Source organism: Amblyraja radiata, chromosome 11, assembly GCF_010909765.2.
Source record: "Amblyraja radiata isolate CabotCenter1 chromosome 11, sAmbRad1.1.pri, whole genome shotgun sequence".
NCBI lineage: Eukaryota > Metazoa > Chordata > Chondrichthyes > Rajiformes > Rajidae > Amblyraja > Amblyraja radiata.
The window spans coordinates 16,200,282-16,213,594 of NC_045966.1; the positions used below are offsets into that span (position 1 = coordinate 16,200,282).

The 13,313-nt window shown below is 41.2% G+C and overlaps 1 protein-coding gene across 4 annotated transcripts in view; it reads right to left on the reverse strand.

Annotated features, from left to right (window-relative positions):
• mapk9 (mitogen-activated protein kinase 9) overlaps positions 1-12,882 on the reverse strand; it is a 68,445-nt gene extending 55,563 nt beyond the window's left edge. For 3 of the 4 annotated variants that reach the window (XR_004413435.1, XM_033029408.1, XM_033029411.1), the window contains exons 1-2: positions 12,735-12,882; positions 10,299-10,375 (exon numbers count right to left, since the gene is read on the reverse strand). The gene's annotated coding sequence lies outside the window, so the exon portion shown is untranslated. The other variant, XM_033029410.1, reaches the window with a different exon arrangement.
• Between the last annotated feature and the right edge of the window lie 431 nt (positions 12,883-13,313).

The following is a 13,313-nucleotide window of genomic DNA, read 5'->3' on the forward strand; positions in this document are numbered from 1 at the left end:
TAAAAATATAAACATTCACCTTCAATTGTTAACATCAATTAAAATAAAGACTACCGTGATCCGTCCAATATGATCCCGGTTACCAAAATATATTTTTCACCATAAGGTGTGTGGAATTTCTGCAATTGCACTCTCCCATGCTGGACCACAAGGACTCCAGCAGAGGAGTGCAGGCAACGAAACACCAGCAATGGCTGGGAGGAAATTGGCAACTTATGCATGGGATTATGCATTGGGAACGTTTTGTCACTTAAAGAAAAATGTCAACATTTCCACACAAAGTTTAAGCAAAGAGGAGCACAAATATTTGAAACTGTTAATGCTTGGCATAAGCAACAGATACCTTTTTATAAAAACAAGCCAATGAAAGTTGTGCCTTTGAAATCCTTTTCTCGTCATCTATCCATATTGTGTCCTTGAGATTTTAACTTCCATATTGCACAAACCATGATTTCCAAATCATACTCAAATATTCTAAGATTATTTAACTGTCTTTAAAAAAAAACTTTAAAAGAACCAGAGGAATAAAGGATGTTCCTTTAGGACGGAGAGCAGGGGGAATGTCTTTAGTCAGAGTGTGGTGAATCTGTAGTATTCTTTGCCACAGACAGTCAATGGATATTTTTAAGGCATAGATAGATAGATTCTTGATTAGTACAGGTGTCAGGGGTTATGGGGAGAAGGCAGGAGAATGGGATTGAGGAGGAGAGATAGATCAGCCATGATTGAATGGCGGAGTAGACTTGATGGGGCCGAATGGCCTAATTCTGCTCCTATCACTTATGAATTTATGAACCCAAGTCTCTGGCATTATAAGGCAGAAACTCTACTGCTGTACCACTGTGCTGCCCTATTAAGGATATAATCCATTTAATTCAAGAAAGAAGGACGTTGTCATACTCCTGCAGGAGATTCAATACATCATCAAGAGGAGATAAAGCAAAAAATCTGCAGGGGAAGCACAGAATTACAAAGTTGTGCAGTGTGGAGATATTGGAAGATATCAAAACATTACAGCATAGAAGTGGTGAGAATTTGTAAAGATCCGTACAGGAATATTTCGTTCAACTCTACGATGATGTAAGATGTGAAACTCAATTGCTGCATGGCTCATGAAACAGAAACAATAAAGACTTTCAAAACAAAAGGAAAAATTTTAAGTCATAATTCAAATTTCTCAGCCAAGGAGCTAAGGAATTCTGATGAACACAGAGACCTTGGGGTTCAAGACCTCAGTGCCCTGAAAGTGGCCTGACAAGTAGATAGGGTGGTGAAGAAGGCATGACATTAATGAACTAATTCGAGGAACACCATTCGCTTGGACAGCTTACAACCCAGCAGTATGAATATTGATGTCTCCAATTTTAAGTAACTCCTGTATTTCTTCCTCCCCCCCCCCCTACCCCCCCCCCCCCCCCCCCCCCCCTCATCACCAGGTCATCCTACTGGTTCCACTGTTCGCATTTCAGTATCCCTGCCCTTGGCACATCTGCCCTTGGCACATCCAACAAAGGGGCCATTATTGAATCCACCCTTCCCGAGGTTATCTATTACCAGCCTTGTTTTGTTATGGTCGTTTCTCACCTACAGTCAACACCCCCCGAACCCCAACAGATCTTTCAGTCTAAAGATGGGCTCTGACACAAAATGTCACCTATTCCTTTTATGCAGAGATGCTGCATCACTTGCCTGGTTGAGGAGGATTCCAACAATGTTTAAGAACTTGACACCAGCGTGAAAAAGAACCTTTTCACCATTTTATGTATTTGTCCCTTCACTACCAGCATTAGGGTATCAGACAATTTGACATGCACTGCCATTACTCACCAAGGTAGTCCAACACACCCCCTCAAACCTGCAACCTTTAGTCCGAAGGATATATAGGTAGTAGGTGCATGGAAAACCACTATCTGCAGATCACCCTGCAAGTTGCATGTCCCCCTGACTTGGAAATCAATTGACCACTGGGACCAATACAAGAACTCCCCACCCTGCACCACTGTAGGGGTGCTTTCAAGCAAATTACTACAATGTTTCAAGAAAGTGGCTCACTGCCCACTTCTCAGTTACTTAGTTGGGCACTAAATTAAGATTAAATTAAAGATTAAAACAACTCTGCCTGGGCACCTGCAATTTCTTCTTACTTCTCACAACATCTTAGGAGAGACTTGATCACGCTTGGAAGACTTATCTACTTTCATGACTCAACACAATCAACACCTTCCTTTTCATAAGCTCAGGATATTTCACAACATCATTGTTTTCATTCTTGTATTCCCAGCTTTCCTGACTTTATCCCCAAAAAATACTGGTGAGAAATATTCATTAAAGAACTCACCCAACTTAAGTGAGTTATTATTTTCTTAGTTTAGGATTCAGGACTAACTTGTGGACAGTCCGATCTCTTTCTATAACTGTTTTTTAAACTAATAAAATGATGGTCATTACCGACTTTGTTGCAAAGGGGTTAGAGTAGAAAAGCAAGGAGGTCTTGCCTAGACAGAGCAGACTTTTGCCGAAACCTCAGTCAAGGCATTGGATCACGTTTTCACATCCCAAATCAAAAGAAAAATCCTCTCATTTTATGAGTACTGTGTAATCCGTTGGTGTTATTAATGAAGTGTCTTCAATACAGACCTAGAGTCACATGGCACGGAAACAGGCCTTTCAGCCTTATGGGCCTGTCCCACTTGCGTGACTTTTATGCCAAATGTCAGTACCCGTCATAGGTCGTTGCAGGTCGCCAAAAATTTTCAACATGTTGAAAATTCAGCGGCGACCAGAAAGACGCTACGACTCTTTGGGCGACTGAGACGACAACTCACGACCAGACAGGCGACACCGGGGTGAAGCCTGTATGGTCGTGAGTAGTCGCCCAAAGATTCGTACCTTGTTCTGGTCGCATGTTGAAAATTTTCGGCGACCTGCAACGACCTATGACGGGAGTCGAGTAAGTGGGACAGGCCATTCCATCCATGCCGACAAGATGCTCTATCTAAACTAAAAGGATATGTGTCTTTTTACAATACTACACACAAAAATGTCCAACGAAAGGGGGTCAAATATCAAATTCCTTCAAAAAGGTTGACAAGCACATTATTGGATTCATGACTAACATGGTATCAACAAAAATGTAAGAAAAGATAGCATATTGATGGCATGTTTCCGAAAATGGCATCAGAATACACAAATTCATTTTGTGTTACGGTTGTCACGTGGTGTCCACCTGGTTGGCACAGTAAGTGCAGGTATTTCTTATTCCTTTCTATGTTTATGAATACCACATGGAACAATAAAATTGCAAACACCATTTCCACTTCATTCACCTGATCATGTAGTAGAATACTGCATCCATCTGAGTGAACACTGCAATGCGCATTACACATCATACACAAACGTACGTCCCAGAAAACGAATGTTACATTATTAGTGAAAAGCAAACATTTTCACCAATGTGATCTAAACGGTACCTTATGGATTTGAGCTATATCAATGGCCAATGATTCATCAGAACGTTTGATTTGGGCTGATTTTTTAGTAAGTACAATGTCTCCGTAACGGTCGTTCGGGAGTTACCCGAAGATGACACGAAGGAATGAAGTTAGCGACTTGGTCCGTACGAAAGGTAAACAAGAGACAGTGTGTTGCCAAATTGAAGCTTGGCTCAGTTCTTAGTTTTGATGACCAGTTTGGCCAAGATTGACTGGCAATTAATTCTAAAAGGGTTGACGGTGGATATGCAATGGAAGACATTTAAAGACTGCATGCATGAACTACAAAAATTGTTCATCCCAGTTTGGCAAAATAATAAATCAGGGAAGGTAGTACATCCGTGGATAACAAGGGAAATCAGGGATAGTATCAAAGCGAAGGATGATGCGTACAAATTAGCCAGAAAAAGCAGCATACCGGAGGACTGGGAGAAATTCAGAGACCAGCAGAGGAGGACAAAGGGCTTAATTAGGAAAGGGAAAATAGATTATGAAAGAAAACTGGCAGGGAACATAAAAACTGACTGCAAAAGTTTTTATAGATATGTGAAAAGAGATTAGTTAAAACAAATGTAGGTCCCTTGCAGTCAGAAACAGGTGAGTTGATCATGGGGAACAAGGATATGGCGGACCAATTGAATAACTACTTTGGTTCCGTCTTCACTTAGGAAGACATAAATATACTGCCGGAAATAGCAGGGGACCGCGGGTCAAAGGAGTTGGAGGAATTGAGTGAAATCCAGGTTAGCCGGGAAGTGGTGTTGGGTAAATTAAATGGATTAAAGGCCGATAAATCCCCAGGGCCAGATACGCTGCATCCCAGAGTACTTAAGGAAGTAGCTCCAGAAATAGTGGATGCATTAGTAATAATCTTTCAAAACTCTTTAGATTCTGGAGTAGTTCCTGAGGATTGGCGGGTAGCAAACGTAACCCCACTTTTTAAGAAGGGAGGGAGAGAGAAAACGGGGAATTACAGACCAGTTAGTCTAACATCGGTAGTGGGGAAACTGCTAGAGTCAGTTATTAAAGATGGGATAGCAGCACATTTGGAAAGTGGTGAAATCATTGGACAAAGTCAGCATGGATTTACAAAAGGTAAATCATGTCTGACGAATCTTATAGAATTTTTCGAGGATGTAACTAGTAGCGTGGATAGGGGAGAACCAGTGGATGTGGTGTATCTGGACTTCCAGAAGGCTTTCGACAAGGTCCCACATAAGAGATTAGTATACAAACTTAAAGCACACGGCATTGGGGGTTCAGTATTGATGTGGATAGAGAACTGGCTGGCAAACAGGAAGCAAAGAGTAGGAGTAAACGGGTCCTTTTCACAATGCAGGCAGTGACTAGTGGGGTACCGCAAGGCTCAGTGCTGGGACCCCAGCTATTTACAATATATATTAATGATCTGGATGAGGGAATTGAAGGCAATATCTCCAAGTTTGCGGATGACACTAAGCTGGGGGGCAGTGTTAGCTGTGAGGAGGATGCTAGGAGACTGCAAGGTGACTTGGATAGGCTGGGTGAGTGGGCAAATGTTTGGCAGATGCAGTATAATGTGGATAAATGTGAGGTTATCCATTTTGGTGGCAAAAACAGGAAAGCAGACTATTATCTAAATGGTGGCCGACTAGGAAAAGGGGAGATGCAGCGAGACCTGGGTGTCATGGTACACCAGTCATTGAAAGTAGGCATGCAGGTGCAGCAGGCAGTGAAGAAAGCGAATGGTATGTTAGCTTTCATAGCAAAAGGATTTGAGTATAGGAGCAGGGAGGTTCTACTGCAGTTGTACAGGGTCTTGGTGAGACCACACCTGGAGTATTGCGTACAGTTTTGGTCTCCAAATCTGAGGAAGGACATTATTGCCATAGAGGGAGTGCAGAGAAGGTTCACCAGACTGATTCCTAGGATGTCAGGACTGTCTTATGAAGAAAGACTGGATAGACTTGGTTTATACTCTCTAGAATTTAGGAGATTGAGAGGGGATCTTATAGAAACTTATAAAATTCTTAAGGGGTTGGACAGGCTAGATGCAGGAAGATTGCTCCCGATGTTGGGGAAGTCCAGGACAAGGGGTCACAGCTTGAGGATAAGGGGGAAATCCTTTAAAACCGAGATGAGAAGAACTTTTTTCACACAGAGAGTGGTGAATCTCTGGAACTCTCTGCCACAGAGGGTAGTCGAGGCCAGTTCATTGGCTATATTTAAGAGGGAGTTGGATGTGGCCCTTGTGGCTAAGGGGATCAGAGGGTATGGAGAGAAGGCAGGTACAGGATACTGAGTTGGATGATCAGCCATGATCATATTGAATGGCGGTGCAGGCTCGAAGGGCCGAATGGCCTACTCCTGCACCTAATTTCTATGTTTCTATGTTTATGTCCAACTAATTTTTTTCATTGATTTAAAAAAGTTGGAAAATATATCGTAAACGGTCGTTGCGTTTTTGACACCACGATGTTTTTGATATATTAAATTGGAAAATAAGAAAAAATAATTATCTCGTCCAAAAACTGCTACTACCATAGGATACCTCGTTGGGTTTTTGAAAAGCATTAGAGGTTTGGAGCCTCCGTGGTTTAACTTATGGAGGTACCGACCCCGATAACAGTCGTTGTGACCGTTTTTAATGTCATTTTTGTATCCAAATTGGTGATAAAACGATGTCATTAAAAAAGTTTTTGACTATCAATCTTGAAGTTATCTAATTTATATCTGTTATTTATAAGGTTTCACATGATGGGTAGATTTTTGTTAAAACAGTGTATTGGTGTAAAAAACCCAATAATAATCTTGTTCCTCAAAATCTCTCCAGTATTGTAAAAATACACATTTGCACCAAAATACTAAACATGATTACTTTCATTTACATGACATTGCTGTGTCCCAAACATTATGGTGCCCTGAAATGGGGGGGGGGGGGCTGTGAATAAACAATGCAGTAATTTCTACATGATGAAACCAAAGTATATAAAAATGGCCTTTATTAAAATCTGACCAAGTGCATTTTAACCACATTTTTCTATCTTGTTCTACCTGGGACATATGACAATAAAACACTCTTGACTGGGCTACCCGCAAAAACCACTCACTTTTGTATCATCAGCAAACTTGCTAATCTTGCCCTGTATGTTCTCTTCCAAATCATTGATGTCGATGACAAACAGTAACGGGCCCAGTACCGAACTCTGAGGCACACCACTAGTCACAGGCCTCCAGTCTGAGAAGCAACCTTCCATCATCACCCTTCCTTCCATGGAGCCAATTTGCTATCCATTCAGCTATCTCTCCTTGGATCCCATGCGATCTAACCTTCCAGAGCAGCCTACCATGCGGAACCTTGTCAAATGCCTTACTGAAATCCATGTGCACAACATCAACTCTGCCCTCAAAGACCTTTTTGGTCACGTCTTCAAAAAAATCAATCAGATTCGTGAGACATGACCTCCCACGTAAGAAAACCATGCTGATTGTCCCTAATCAGCCCTTGCCCATCCAAATGCCTGTACAACCTATTCCTCAGAATACTCTAGAGTAACTTTCCAACTACAGATGTTAAGCTCACCGGCGTATAGTTCCCAGCATTTTCCTGTAGCCCTTTGTGAAAAGACGCACAACATTTGCCACCCTCCAGTCTTCCGGCACCTCTCCTGTATTTAAGGACAACTCATAAATTTCAACCAGGGCTCCCGCAATTTCCTTGCTAGTTTCCCGCAATGTCCTTGAATATATCTGATCAGGCCCTGGAGATTTGTCTACCTTGATGCACGATAGTACTTTCAGTACTTCTTCGACAGTAACACGGACTGCTTCAAAACTCTTCCAGTGACTGCTCCAATTTCCTCCATCCTACTCTTTCTCCTCGGTAAATACAGAGCTGCCTATACCTTCACATTCTGATTTTTCCAGTCTATATTGGGAAAGTTAAAATCCCCTACTACAACAACCTTATTTGACCTGCAGCTGTCTGCAATCTCCTGGCATATTTGTTCGTCTAATTCTCGTTTACTATTCTGGGGGTCTATAGTACACCCCCAACAAGGTGATCATCCCTCAGCTCCACCCATATAGCCTCACAAGACAAACCGCCCATAATGTCACCTCTGACCACTGCCATGACATACTCCAGAACCAACAATGCAACCCCCCCCCCCCCTCCCTCCTCTTTTTCCCTCACTCGTCTGTCCTGTACCCCGGAACATCGAGCTACCAATCCTGCCCCTCCCTTAACCAGGTTTCAGTCATGGCTACAACGTCCCAGTCGCTCGTACCTATCCATGCCCTAAGCTCATCTGCCTTACCCGTCAGGCTCCTTGCATTAAAATTTGTGCAGTTTAAACTAACCCTCCTTCCTCGCTCTCCTCCTTTCACCTGCCTATCCTGTCCGCTAACCTTTCCCACACCACCCACCATACCAACTTCTAGCCTCTCACGTGCCTCTGTCCTGTACAAGATTGCAAAATAATATCATGGTATCTCAAGTTAAAATGCCAGATGACAGTGGATTCACATAAACTTGAGAAACAAAACCAACCAGCAATAAATAAACATCCTGGCTGACAATTATGTACACAAATCTGTCATCAATCAATTTTAAAAAATCAACTAAGAGGACATAAAGACCACTGATGTGATGAATAAATATATCCAGAGTAAAAGCTGAATGAACGTCAGAGCAACATCATCTCCTCTCTATGTTCTATCATCTATGAAAACTTTCACCCCATTAAACAGTTCAAAGATAAAGTATCATTTGGTCTGGCAAAAATCATACTAAATCATTATTATGTACTTCATGTTAAATCAAACTATGCAAAAATATGGGGACAAATCTCACTGGCCCATCTAGAATCACACACACCTGATCAGAATGTGGTGGGCTGCGTTGCCGTTCTGAAGTATCCCAGACACTAGGACTTAAGGCCAACAATTGCATGCTGGAGAAGTGCTGCCCAGTGAAATCTTTGACAGGTCGCAAAACCCTGAACCAGTTTTGTCTAGAGTATTCACAAAAGAACTGAATAAATAGATACTCCCCAGATTATGTATGGCTTCCAAAGATTATGTATTCGGGAGAACTGTTCATAACATGAAATATTTTGAATGTGGGAAAAGCAGCTACCAGGCAATATATTTAGATAAAACATCGGCCAATCAAGGTCAACGTGTTAAACTAGGGCGCAATTAACTCAATAATCCAGCTATTTCTGCAAACTGAGGACCGACATGACTGAAGATGCAAATTTCTCCCACCGGTCTCCCAAATGCTTATTCATCTGTACAGGTTGTACATATGTCAAGCTTTCTGGGAAGGACCTGTAGCAGCAAAATAAACAAGTGCCTGTATAGAAAAAATATATACAAATTTAAAGCTGTACGCTTTGCTGCATTATTGTTCGCCCTTACCCAAATCTCCCAAAATCAATCTCTCTCTCAACATTTACATCCCAGTATAAATTTATGGGCTTTTGCTTTATTCTCAATTTATTAATTTGAATGCATATATTATGCCACATGCAAAATGCTACTAAAATCTAAACTTGGTAGCCAGGTAGTTAACACTGCATTTTTCCATTTTACTTCAAATGATTGTGGTTTAGTTCAAAAAACAGCATAGTTATACAGTATATATATTATTTTCAATCATTTTTAAAATCCAAGATATTTGCTCTTTGTAAATGTCTCCATTAAATTTAAATGGTTAATAGCTTTGCTGCATAAACAATATTTAAATTTGATTTGCACCAAGCAATCCAAAAATCTATGCTATAATCATCAGATTTCAGAAATCCAATTTAAGATATGACAGACTTGGATGGGAAATAAAGAGAAGCAGTTCCCATCAGTAGACAGATTATGAAACAAAAGACATTTACAATGATGGACTAATGGTATGGGGGTTGGGGATAAGAGAAATATAAAGAACATCTATCTTACATAGACAGGTTAGACACTGGAATTCATTGCCTAGAAGGAAGGAAACAGTGTCAGTGGTTTCAAAAGGAAATTGGATAGGCACTTGAGGGAATACCTGGAGTAAATGAGGTAAATTGGTATTGGCAAGTCTGTTCCACAAAGAACTGGTACAAATTCAGTGGATCGTGCCACTGAATTTGCTATAACATGCGACATAACAATTTTATCATTTTTTTTTGTGATTACAGCAACCTCAAATAAGAACGTTTTAAACTAAGCAAGATGGTGGAACAGTGGCGCAACGGTAGAGCTGCTGCCTTACAGCGCCAGTCAAAGGTTCGATCTTGATTATGGGTGCTGTCTGTACGGAGTTTGTATGTTCTCCCTGTGACCATGTGGGTTTTCTCTGGGTGCTCCAGTTACCGCCCCCACTCCAAAGACGTACAGGTTTGTATGTAATTGGCTTTGGTAAATATTGTACATCTTTTCTAATGTGTAGGATAGTGCTAGTGTACGAGGTGATCGGACTTAGAGGCCCAAAGGGCCCTTTTCCGCACTGTATCTCTAGAGAATCTTACTCCATTTAATGAAATAAAAATATTACTATCTTAAATTAAAATTATTTTTTAATTGAATATTCTGGCACATCATAACCTGTTGCTGGTGTGTGGTTCAAAATTATGTTAACACTGAATAGTTCAGTTTCCACCAAATTATTACAGGCCTGGAGTCTTTTCTAATCAATGGTGAAGGGATACCCAAGTCAATAGAACAAAAAAAAAAAAAATAGATCAAGTAATTGTGCTGTAATTCACCAAAACCAGTCTGAGAAGCAATGCACATCAATAATTTCCCCATGATGTTTTCCCAGTACTCTTTCAGGTTTTTGGTTACCTGTTGATCCAGGATCATCTGTACGTTTATTCCCTTCACGCACTTCTCAAATAACTGGTGCTCTTTTATTTTGTTTCCTTCAAATTAAACAGAGAAAAAGCACAAAACATTATGGTGCTGATTCTATTTAGCTGTGTGGCATTTTAGTATTAAAATTGTCCTGCAGTTGCAGTTTCAAATATTTCTCAACTCTTTCCAAACATTTATACAAGTATTCTTAAATATCATTAAAATTGCTCTCAAATCACTTTGACAAAGTATCCTTGCATGAAAACGAACCGTATCACAAAATAATAGTAGCCAGTGAAAATAATCTCCCAAAAACATGAAATACAAATGCACTAAAAAAATCAGTAATTTTTATCTTTCCTCACAACGTGAATATATTTTTCAACTCCGCTAACAATCTCCAAATACGTGTTTTATATGGATTTCAATATTCATTCAAAATATATACAGTAAGATAATAAAAATGCAAAGGATTCACTCTTATGAACAGAAAATCATGAATGTAAAAAAAGGTCATCTGATTATACGTAAACATTACATCCAAGATGCCATGACCATACAAATTTGACAACGCTTCATGGTGGTGGGGAACTCATAAGGGTGCTATATATAAGAATTTCATTGTCAGTACATAGGACCATTAAACACTTGACTTGAGTGTATCCTTTTGATTGGCATGGACACAAGTGAAATAACTTGTGTTGTAATTTTTCTACGATCAATACATAATGATAAACATAAATCTGAAGACAGTTGGGTGTAATTTCCCCTTTAATAGTCAACAGCTATAATTCTCAAATAATTTCATCCTAGACCTGGATTTCTTCCTTTTCCCATCCATAACCTGGAACTTTTCTAAAAAAAATGCAGTCTTTGATGAAGGCAGTTACTTTAGCTCAGACTAGCTTATAGAGGCCTGAATAAAGCTTTCCAAAGATTAAAAGTGAAAGCTATTCAACCAAAACACACAATTTCCCATTATAAAAAGTTACTGGAAAATTAATACTATAGATTGCTAAACAGAGAGGGGATTTTTTTTTCTTTAAATCGCACTACATATTGTTCCCTTTAAAATTACGTTCACAAGTTATAGGAGTAGAATTAAGCCATTCGGTCCATCGAGTCTACTCCGACATTCAATCGTGGCTGATCTCTACCTCCTGACCCCATTTTCCCGCCTTCGCCCCATAACCCTTGACACCTGTTCTAATCAAGAAATTGGCTATCTCAGCTTTAAAAATATCCACTGACTTGGCCTCCACAGTTCTCTGTGGCAATGAGTTCCACAGATTTACTATCCTCTAACTAAAGAGTTCCTCCTCACCTCCTTTCTGAAAGAGCGCCCTTTAATTCTGAAGCTTTCACCTCTGGTCCTAGACTCTCCCACCAGTGGAAACATCCTTTCCACAATCACTTTATTTATACCTTTCATTATTCTGTGAGTTTCAATTAGGTCGCCCTCAACCTTCCAGCGACTGCTGTCAAACGCTCATATGCAAACCCATTCATTCCTGGAATCATTCTTGTAAACCTCCTCTGGACCCTCTCCAGAGCCAGCACATCCTTCCTCAGATATGGGGACCATATTTGCTCATAGTTACTCAAGCAAAATTTGTTGATCATATATATATATATAGATGTTGGTTTTGTTAACTTAGATATCCATTAATTTCCCATTACAAAAGTACTCTCCATGCCCATAATAATTAATTGGTCTGAAGAAGAGTTTTGAGCCGAAACTTCACATATTTATTTTCTCTAGATATACTGCCTGACCTGCTGAGTTACCCCAGCATTTATGTCTCCCTTCACAAAACTGCCTGCCCCACTGAGTTCATCCAGCAGTTTATTTTTTGTTCGTGATTCCATTATCTGCAGTCTCGTGTGTTTTCATGTTAAAAATGTTAACTTGGAACATACATAAAATAAACCTAAAGACACATTATCTCCATAATTTAAACCTTTTTTTACTAAATATAGATCGATGAGAGTGAAGTAGGTGCGGGGTACAAAAGGGGCATGCAACCAAAATATATTATTGCAGAGCAAAGGTGTTACTAACTGCTGTAACTTAGCGCTCTTAACTTCAATTGATCGAAGGGGGAGGGGTTCGTGGATAAACACTTAAGGAACTCCGCAGCGAAACGTGCAGCCACTGTATTTCAGCGATTCTGTTGCAGCAACAGCGAGGCAGTGGAGCTGCCGACCATCGCAGCGACAGAGGGAAAGTGCGCGGTCCATCCATGCCGGAGCTGCCGCTAATGAATTAGCCGGAAAGGCCGCAGCCTCACCAAGGGCGGGCTGGACTTTATTTACGTACCTCGCGCATCCGCTGGAAGAAAATGCAAAAGTTTTTTTTAAAGTAAACAATGATAAACGAAGAGGAGCTGACAGTCCTCTTCGAGTGGGGATTTAAAGCGAGCTAACCGTGAGTCTGGAGGGGTGTTTGCCGACAATCTGTCACCGTCTCAGTGCCATGGTTGCTCCAGTGCCGCAGCACTCAGGTGCGTCACCGCGCAGACGCAGACGCCGCCGCCGCCGCCGCCGCCTCACCAACTGCAGGAGCGGAGCCAGACCTCGGCGGCAAGTAGGGCGCCGCTGATTGACAGCGATAGCGACCAATGGGCTCATCTGCTCACCTCCTGGAGCCCCGGCAGAGAGGCGGAAACAACCAATCGTTGGATCCGGGGGGGGGGGGGGCGGGACCTCTCCCTCCAACTTTGGACTTGGTTTTTGGGATGAGGAGGGAGGGAGGCGGCAGGGCGTTTGCGAGTCTTCACAACGACACGTTCAGTGTTAATGTCACGGAGAAAAGCAGCGAGCAATCAGGGAAGACGACAACTGTTTGTCCAACAAAAGGTTTCGAAGGACGGGATTCCAAATCGTATTTTCCCCCCAGCAGTTTGTTTATATGTCAAGATTCTAGCATCTGCAATCTCTCCTGTTGTCAAGTCGGTTCTAGGATCGAGAGCCTTTGCAATGACCAACGTTTGGTTCAGTATCGTT